Source organism: Saimiri boliviensis, chromosome 8, assembly GCF_048565385.1.
Source record: "Saimiri boliviensis isolate mSaiBol1 chromosome 8, mSaiBol1.pri, whole genome shotgun sequence".
NCBI classification, from domain to species: domain Eukaryota; kingdom Metazoa; phylum Chordata; class Mammalia; order Primates; family Cebidae; genus Saimiri; species Saimiri boliviensis.
This window is the reverse complement of record NC_133456.1, coordinates 24603506-24614022: the sequence shown is the minus strand read 5'-3', so window position 1 is coordinate 24614022 and position 10517 is coordinate 24603506. Positions and strand designations below refer to the sequence as shown.

General features: G+C 48.9%; 1 long non-coding RNA gene across 1 annotated transcript; it reads right to left on the bottom strand.

Annotated features, from left to right (window-relative positions):
* Nucleotides 1-1951: 1951 nt before the first annotated feature.
* On the bottom strand, nucleotides 1952-7673 carry LOC141585253 (uncharacterized). Its single transcript, XR_012518649.1, has 3 exons — nucleotides 6495-7673; nucleotides 5181-5319; nucleotides 1952-2060 (listed from the first exon to the last, which is right to left on the bottom strand). It is a non-coding gene; the product is annotated as an uncharacterized LOC141585253 (long non-coding RNA).
* Nucleotides 7674-10517: the final 2844 nt, after the last annotated feature.

Genomic DNA, 10517 nt, shown 5'->3' with positions numbered 1-10517 from the left:
GATCCATAAGAAATCAGTGCAAGTGGTCACCTATCTGGGGCATGGGGTGGTCAGAAACAGGAGGGAGAAAGAATTCTCAATATACATCACTAGTTTTTAAGCCCCATGAGAATATGTTTCCTATTCAGATATTTAAAATTTTTTTAATCAACGTATATGGCTCTGACGGGGAGTGAGGAAAGAAGCCAAATGCAGAAGGATATACATAGAATGCTACAGTTTGTATGGGAAAGGCGTTTCCTTCTGTGTGGAATATCTCTGGAAGGCTTACAATCCCCGCCTCCAGCGCCGGCAGTGATGGCCTCCGGGATGAACGCAAGGCCAGGGGTTGGAGAGAGGCTCACCTTTGACTGCTGATCCTTTCAGATGGTTGGTTGGTTGCTGTTTTTGTTTTTTACCATATCCATGCTTTGAGATCGTCAAATCAAAAGAAAAAGAGATGAAAAAGTAAACTGGTGAAAGCCCATGGCTGTTATAACAACAGCAGCACCCCCGACGGGCGTTCCAAGGGCGTTGGCTGCATTAAGTCACCTGGCATGCTCTCTGTTGGTACCATCACCAGCTCCACATTATGGCCCAGGAAGCTGAGCTGCAGAGCAGTGAGGTGGCCTGGCCAGCGTCGCGCACGGTGAGCACACTCCTGGCAAGTCCCCACGGCCAGCAGCTGGAAAACACAGATGCAGCCCCACACAGTTCAATGCTGGGATTTCCTCTATGAACCCACCTTAACTGGTTGCCCAGCCTGTGCTCAAATACCTCCCAGAATGGGAAGCCCACCGCCTTACAGAGAGGGTGTTCCATGGTCAGATGTTTGGGTCAAAAGCCCCTCCTCACACTCAGTGGCAATGGGCCTGCCTGCCTCAGCTCTGTCCTGGGAGCCCATCTGACCACTCCACCAGGGAAAGCCACGTGGGCACATGGCTGGGGAACCTGGGGCTATTCTTCATTCTGAGCAGTGCTGGCTGCTGCAGTTGCCCCTGCTGAGTGACTTGGGTCCCTTCCTCTGAGTCAATACAGATACACATGTCCCCCTTTGTTAGACCGCTGTGAGCTTCACAGGGGCAGTGCTAGCATGCACAGAGCCCTAGCCAGTCTCCCTAATTCTTCTCCACTTTAATCTTTGGTCTTGCACTCATCGGCCCAGCCTGGGCATGCACCAGGGCCCTTGCTATCCCCTCTGTCTGGAAAGCTCTTATTCTGCCTGCATCTCCCAGGCTTCAGTTTCTTAGCAGGGACGTAACCTCCTTAGAGAGGCCTTCACCCATGATGCTAGCAGCATGTCTCCCCACCATTCCCTTTCTCATTCCCATTTCACTCTGGAATCGGCTTGCTTCTTTGTTTCTTTGTTTGTCATCTGTTTCCCTTAGTAAAATATAAACTCCAGAAAACAAGGACTTTATTCCATTCACCACTACCTCTGGATTCCAGTGCCCAGAACAGTCCTGGCACATAATGGATGTTCCATAAATACACGAGTGAATGAGTGAATGAATCATAAAGAATGTACACTTTAGCACATAGCGCAAGCCAGGAGAGGCTGCATTCCCTGAGCCATAGATCTACAAGTCCAGCTCAGAGCAGCCCCCCTACAGGCACTGCTACAAGCCCTGCACCTCCCATCCACCACCCAGGGCAGAGGTGAGGCCAGGAGGCCATCCTCCCAGAGAAATATCAGGGCTCTAAATTCAATTTAAAACGGTTTAATTGCCTAATTGCTCAGCTCTTCGGTGCAGTTTGTTAACACAAGCGATTCTGCAGCAGCCAGGCCAACCTAGCAGAAAATTGGCATTTCAGCCAGAGGGAATTAAAGAGGCAGAGCACAGAACTGCCACTGCTCCCAGCCATCCCATAGCCCCTACTCCACCACCCCCAGCCCTGGGTGAGGCCCCGCCCCCTGCAGAACTTGCCTGAGTCCCTGTCGACACGCCCATAGGTATGGGGGTGCAGGGTGGCATTTGTGTTTGGGGATGAGCAGCTGCTCTGCCAGCATGTTTGGACATCTCAGCCATGTGCTTACCTAAGCATGTCTGTGCTTTCCTTTTCTTCATTTTTAATTTAGGCTTTCAAAGGAAAAACACATGCAAATGATAAAAAAAATTAACTCAAGATTTAAACAAGTTTACAGCTACAATGGGCCCCTCTTTCCCCAACCCTGATTCCAGACCACCGGCTCCCTTTCCCAGGGACAAACACCGCTATTGGTTTCCTGTGGGTCCTTCCAGAGATAGTTTATGTTTACATGTGCATAAAATTGTTTCTATGGAAATGATTACATACGATAAATACTATGCTGCTGCTGGTGATCGTGGTGGTTTTGACAATACAAACCACCACCATAGGCCCCAGTAGGGTGCAAGGAGGAGCACGCAGCATCCCTTCTATGCCATTCCTCTGAAAACACATAAGACCATTAGGAAGCAGCAGACAAACCCAAACTGAGGGACATTCTATTTTTTTTTTTAATGCTGGAGGATAATGTTCAAAGACATCCAATTCATGAAAGTCAAGGAAAGACTGAAGAATGTTTCAGACTGAAGGAGACTCAGGAGACAGGCTAACTCAGGACACCATGTGGTCCTGATCTGGATCCATTTTCTCTGAGGAGATTCTACAATTGGCAAAACCACCTTAGTGGGGTCTGGGGATCCAGTGCTTGTGTCCTCTCAGTGCTACTTTCCTGATTTGAATGGCTATGTTGCAGTCACAGAGAATGCTCTGTTGGAGGGAAAACCACACTAAAGCCTTCAGGGTGTTGGGCATCTTGTCAGCAACTCTCAGGTGGTCCAGGAGATAAAAGTTCTTTGTAGGCCAGGCGCGGTGGCTCACGTCTGTAATCCCAGCACTTTGGGAGGCCTAGGCGGGCGGATCGCCTGAGGTCAGGAGTTTGAGACCTGCCTGACCAATATGGGGAAACCCCATCTCTACTAAAAAATACAAAAATGAGCCAGGCGTGGTGGTGGGCACCTGTAATCCCAGCTACTGAAGACGCTGAGGCAGGAGAATGGCTTGAGCCCGGGAGGCGGAGGTTGCAGTGAGCCGAGATGGCACCACTGCACTCCAGCCTGGCGACAGAGCAAGACCATCTCAAAAAGAAAGAAAAAGTTCTTTATAATATTTGTACCTTTTCTGTGCACCTGAAATCATTTTAAAATAAAAATTATCTTTAATTTTACCCCAGAAAGGTGTGCTGGTGATTTAGACAATAAATTATATGGTCATCCTAACCACAAGGACTGCAATACAAACATCGTACCCCTTTGACCTAACCCTGCTGGTGAGCGGAGGGGAATGGTCCCCAGAGGCCCCTTATATGGTACTTGACATGGGACGTCAGAAAGGGAACACTCCCCTTTCCTACCCCAGGCTCCTTACCTATACCCACCTGCCCTAGAGCTCTAGCACTTCCTGAAGATGCACTCTACCCTCAGGCATTGCCACATGGAGCATCTGATCAGGACAGGTACCTCCAGGATGGAATGCTCTGACCAGCCCGCCCTGGTCAAAGCATTGGGCCTTCTAGCCATCAGTGTGGCCTATCTCAAGCTGCCCTGGGCTGGCATTCCTGGTCCTGGCTCAGAATCTGTCTTCCCTGGGAGCCATCTCAGTGGCTCTGACCCTGAGCTCCATCCACACACCCCCAGCTCTCAGTACTGTGCTGCTTGATTTCACTGTCGAAAGTCGGATATAGCTTCCCACCCGTCAGCATTCACCACACCACAGCACTTACCCATTCATTCATTCATCCATTCCTTCAACAAAATTACTATTGAGCACTCAAAAAGACTAGTCACTACCCTAGGCACTGGGGAGACAGCAGTAAACAAAGCATACCAAAACTCCTGCCTGCATGGAACTTACACGAATAAGAGAGATCAAAAAGAAATTGTGTTAACAAACAACCTCACAGGTAATTTGTAAACAGGAGTCTTATGGGTAAAACAACAGGACTCTATACTTATTATTCCTGTGCGCTTACTGTTTCTTCTGAACTTGCGGTACCCTAGCACTTCCTATTCCACTATCACTGTTCCCTGCACTTCCTGTGTCCCCCAACATACTCTGCTTATATACCTCTGTTCCCCTGCACTTCCTGTTACCCCTGCATTACTGTTCTCCCACACTGGCTATTCACCTGTGTATTACTGTCCCCTCACTTACTGCTCCCCCTGCACTCCCTCTTTCCCTGCACTTACTGTGCCCCCTTGCCCTTGCTATCTGCCCCTCAGTTACCATTCATTCCCCTGCACATACGGTTTCCTGCACTTACTATCAACCCATTATGATTAACTCTGCTTGTTTTTCTTCCTAGCACTCACTGCTATCTAAACCTCTATATATTCCGTGTGTGTCTCCTGGATTATCTACCTCCCACCCTAGAATATCAGCCCCTTCAGGGCAGGGATTTTTGTCTGGTTTCTTCACTGCTGTTTCCTCTATGTGGATAAATGAAGAACCAGAGGGGCTGCTTTCTGGTGTGGCTGTTCAGCTGTTTTGCTCTGGGAAGGTGACGCTGAGCAGAGAAGGAAGTAAACAAGGAGAACCTACAGAAGGGGTGAAGATTCAGGCTCTGTGGTGTCACCTCACCATTCCCAATGCGACGCTGATTTTCCCCTTAGATGTGCCTGCTCTGTGGAGCCACCGCTGTCTAACACAGACCTAGGACCTCAGCTGCTTCCCAGGCTGGCTGCAGCAGGCCCTGGAGTGGCAAACCAGACCCAATACAGTCACCACACCCACCCCCCATCTCACAGCCAGGTGGAGCAGCCCCATATTCCCCACCTCCCACTGCCTGCTCCACAGACTCACTGCCAGCCCAGGCCTTTCCATACAACAAGCCAGCCTGTGACCACCTTGGACCCTCTTTATTCACATAATATGCTCTGTCGCCAAGTCTTCCTCATCCTGCAAGTCTTCCCCGTCCTGGACAGATTGCTGACTTACTATGGAAGAGGACTTCCCCTGGGTCCCTACCCTGTCAGCTGGCAGTAAGTAGAATGATTCCTAGCAGCTGGGGCCTGTGGGTGTGATTCTAGCACCAGGACACACACAGATGTTTGGGAAATAAGTCAAGTTCTCAATCTCTTTGGAGAACCCACAGTTCTGAAGAGGCTTCTAAGCACTGGCTATTGTCCCTATTTTAAAGAAGAGGAAACTGAGACCCAGAGGGTAAAATGACTCACCCAAGGTCACTCTTCGAAGTAGAGTAGCACCAACAGATGCTGGAGAGGATGTGGAGAAATAGGAACACTTTTACACTGTTGGTGGGAGTGTAAATTAGTTCAACCATTGTGGAAGACAGTGTGGCGATTCCTTAAGGACCTAGAAATAGAAATTCCATTGGACCCAGCAATCCCATTACTGGGTATATATCCAAAGGATTATAAATCATTCTACTCTAAGGACACATGCACACGAATGTTCACTGCAGCACAGTTTACAATAGCAAAGACCTGGAACCAACCCAAATGCCCATCGATGATAGACTGGACAGGGAAAATGTGGCACATATACACCACGGAATATTATGCAGCCATCAAAAACGATGTGTTCATGTCCTTTGTAGGGACATGGATGAACCTGGAAACCATCATTCTCAGCAAACTGACACAAGAACAGAAAATCAAACACTGCATGTTCTCACTCATTGGTGGGTGTTGAACAATGAGAACACATGGACACAGGGAGGGGAGCACTACACACTGGGGTCTTTTGCGGGGAAATGGGGGAGGGACAGCAGGGGGTGGGGAGCTGGGGAGAGATAGCATGGGGAGAAATGCCAGATATAGGTGAAGGGGAGGAAGGCAGCAAATCACACTGCCATGTGTGTACCTATGCAACAATCTTGCATGTTCTTCACATGTACCCTAAAACCTAAAATGCAATAAAAAAATAAAAAAATAAAAAAATAAAAAAGAAGTAGAGTCTCACTTGCAACCCAAGCATCCGATTTCTTTCCCTCACACAGCTGCCCCTCTCTGCACAGTGCTGACCTTCCCAGCCAGTCTGCTCAGATCTGGCAGTGTCCCTCTGGCCTGAAAACCACAGTTTCCCAAATTGGGATGGAATCAGAGAGGTTGGATCAATGACACACTGTTAGCAACCCCCAGGGGCCAAGTGGGGTCAGTTGCAATTGCTCTGAGATGGGCTCAGAATGTGAGGAGTGCATCCCAGCAAGGTGGTTCCCAGAGCTCAAGCTGCCTCCTGAGGATCCATGCAGCAGGGGCAGTCAGCAGAACAAGGGCCTGTTTCCATTGGCTGCATTTGAAATAACTTTGTCTTAGCATCCTAAGAAGTAGACCCAGCAAGGGGGAACCACAGCCTGTAGCAACTCACCTGTGGACTGTTCCTCATATGCCCCGGCTCTATGGGTCTAAATGATGGGTCTGTCCCTTGGCAACCCTAAAACTTTTTAATCTCAGGACTGCTTTACACTCTTAAAAATTGAGATCCTAAAAGAGCTTTCGTCAGGAGGAGTTTTATCGATCAATGTTTACCTTACTCATTAGAATGCAGAGCTTCGAAGGCACAAGAAGTCATGAGCATGCACCTCACTGGCTGTCAGAGCTGTGATGTCATCACATGGCAGGCCTGGAAAATTCCACTGTGCACTGTGACAGAATGAGTGAGAAAGGCAGATCACAGCTTATTGTGAAAATCATTCTGACCTCATAAACCCCCTCAAAGGGTTTTAGAAATCCCCTAGGGCCAGGACCCAAGTCTGAGAACCCCTGGTCTATGTCACATCCCTGTTTCAAAAGCTCCAGGGATTGCTACGACCATGTAGAAGAAAACTTTGGTGGCATCGAGTGAAATTGAAGATATGTATGCACATGATCCCAGAAATTTTATTCCTGAAGATACACCCTAGAGAGTGCTTCAAAAGTCAAACACCAGATCGTGCATGGGGATGTCGTTTGCTGTCACAGCTTGCAAACAACCTGAATTGGCAGGAGAACTGACAAATAAATGATGCTGTATTCGTATAATGGAATGCTATGCAATAGCTGTATCTATGTAGATGAGTCCCCAAAACAAAATTAAATAAAACATAAAGTTGTGGAAGAAAGTAATCGGTATAAACTTATTTGATAAATTTAAATGCATACAAGACAATGCCACATACTCTCACAGATACATGCTGCATGGATAAACACAAAATTTGAGAGAGTGAGAGAGTAGTAGCCTACTGTGGGGGTCAGAGGAGGGAAATAAGAAAGGAGGATTACACATGGTGGGGTGAATTGTTTCCGTGATGGCTTAACTTATAAGATAATGTTTGAAAGACCTATCTGAATGACTATGGGAAATGATGACAGGCTGGTGGTGGTACAACACTACCACTACCATCAGCACCACCATCAGCACCACCATCATTACCAGAACCACCATCACCACCACCATCACTACCAGAACCACCATCACTACCATTACCACCATCACCAAAACCACCAGCACCACTATCACCACCACCACCACCACGTGTACCACCACCATCACTACTACCATCACTACCAGCACCAACACCAGCACCATCACTACCACCACCACCAACAAAACTACCAGCACCACTATCGCCACTACCATCACTACCAGCACCACCAGCATCACCACCACCACCACCAGCATCACCACCACCACCTGTACCGCAACCATCACTACCATCACTACCAGCACCACCACCACCACCTGTACCGCAACCATCACTACCATCACTACCAGCACCACCACCACCACCACCACCACCATTACTACCAGCACCACCAGCATCACCACCATCACCACCACCACCACCTGTACCGCAACCATCATTACCATCACTACCAGCACCACCACCACCACCACCACCATTACTACCAGCACCACCACCATTACTACCAGCACCACCACCAGCACCATCACTACCACTACCACCACTGCCAAAACTACCAGCACCACCATCACCACCACCATCACCACCACCATCACTACCAGCACCACCACCAGCACCACCACCAGCACCACCACCAGCATCATCATAACCACCAGGACCACCATCACCAACACTAGCACCAATTCGTTAGCTGATTCTTTGTATTTCTTAGCACATGTAGCAGAGACTGTCAATTGCCTATATAATATCCATTTTCTTTTCTTTTTTTTTTTTTTTTGAGATGGAGTTTCGCTCTTGTTACCCAGGCTGGAGTGCAATGGCGCGATCTCGGCTCACCGCAACCTCCGCCTCCTGGGTTTAGGCAATTCTCCTGCCTCAGCCTCTCAAGTAGCTGGGACTACAGGCTGCGCCACCATGCCCAACTAATTTTTTGTATTTTTAGTAGAGATGGGGTTTCACCATGTTGACCAGGATGGTCTCGATCTCTTGACCTCATGATCCACCCACCTCGGCCTCCCAAAGTGCTGGGATTATAGGCGTGAGCCACCGCGCCCGGCTATAATATCCATTTTCTTTCTCTGTTACTGATTTATGGGAAACAGCATGTGCCCAACCCCCTCAAAAAAGGAAACCCCACCTTTTCCAGCCTCCCTTGCAAACAGGAGTGGCTCAATCAGCAATTTTTGGCCAATGATGGGGAAGTGAGAGTTATTAAGTACAGCTGATGAGCCAGCTCCTCACAGGGAAGAGATGCTGGCCCAGAGCCCCAGGGACCTCAACAGAATGGGACAGCTGGAGCCACAGCTGCCATCCTAGGACTATGAGGCCACCTTTGGGATAGGAGCCAGGGCTGAGGCCAGCGGAGCACAAAGCCAGAGGGAGCCTGATCCATGGATTGGCTGCCTGCCCCCTCCTCACCTCAAGCTCCATCCCCACTTTATTTAAGGCCCTCTGGTCCGGCTGTGTGAGTCCACAGCAGCACACCCTCAAATCCCCATCACTGGCTGAGCTGAACAATCACACCTTCCCAGGCACATTCAGGGGGCATGCCGCTCACCGACAGTGCAAACGGCGTGTGCTCCGATTCTCCTACTGACTCATCCTAGCCTACTCTTTGCCTTTCTGTAGTCTTAGTTCTAACTTGTTGAGTCTTTTTTTCCTCTCCTTTTGGTGCCAAATAATGAAATTTCAGCAGTTAGCCTTGAGAACGCTAAGCCTTTCTTACTGCCAGTGAAAGAAATCTCAGCAAGATAAGAAGGAAGAAACGTTCCTGCTTCCCCTCAGCTGCAAAAACACAGGCGTTCTTTGGAATCGCAAGGCTGCCTCTGATAACGTGGGGAATTAAAAATGTTATATACATACATATTTTTTCCTCTCTCTCTCTCCAGTGTGGAGACTGATGAGAAAATGTAAAATCCCATTCTATTTTCTGTTAGTATAAAAGTGTCTTCAGAAGCGTTATTTGGACAAAGGGGTCTTTAAGGTGCTGGACTTTGGGCTTTGCCAGCACGAACTGCCATCCTCTCCAGGCTGCAAGACCCATTAGGAGGTGTCTTCTATGATCATTTCTTGTCCTGCTAAGAATATTTAGTTTGACATCTGTCACTTTCTGAAATTTCTTGGTCAAACTATAAAAGAATCGTTGCCATCTGCATGAAGGAAAAAATTAGTAAAAGCTAAGATGCTGTTTCATTCCTTATTTGAACCAAGGTTCTGAGAGTCGTGTCTTATTTCAGTCCACACTGATCTACTGATTTGTGCTCACAGCTTTCCCGGACTAGAATGCCCTCCCTTTCTGCTCCTCTCTTCATTTTCCTGACACCTGCTCTCCTTTCAAGCTCATCGGTTAGAAACCCCTTGCCCCCAGCTTGGAGCTGGGTCTCCTCCCCACGCCCACAGCCCCTGGGCATCCCTCTGCCTATCTCTCCCCTCATCCACATAAGACAGGGCTCCTCTAGTTACAAGTGACAAGAGTCCAGCTTAAGCTGGCTTGTGCCTAAAAGGAGCTGTGTTGGCTGCAATGCCTGGAAACCCTCACCATCCCCATCTCGGGCTTGGATAGGTCCAGGTGCTGGGTGAAGGGCTTGCTCCTGAGTGCTGCCCCTCTCCAAGGCTCTGCTGTGGCCCTGATGGCCTCATTCTCAGAGGCTCTCACAAGAGAGCTAGAGCAGTTCCAGAACCACATTCCACCAACCCTACAATCCCTGCAGAAAAATACTTCCTTTTTCAAGAATTCCAGGAGCAGCTGTTATCCGATTGGCTCAGACTGAGTCACATGAACGTTCCTCATTGGCTGGGCCTGAGCGTGTTCCCACCGTGGAGCCCAGGCGCGGGCCAGTCCTCAGAAGAGAAGTTGGGGGCATCTTAAACATCTGGGCAGGCAGGCCGGGTATGATGGCTCACGCCTGTAATCCCAACATTTTGGGAGGCTGAGGCGGTGGAGGGGGGTACCATTTGAGCTCAGGAGTTCAAGACCAGCCTGGGCAACATAGCAAGACCCCCCCCGTCCCTATTTTATTTTTTAAAAAAATTTTTTTAAAGACTGGGCAGGCAAAAAAGACTGGACCCCACAGCAACACGAGGTTATAGTTTGTTTCCTTGTCTGCCTTCTGTGTCTAGATCACCACAGAACATGGCACAGGCACAC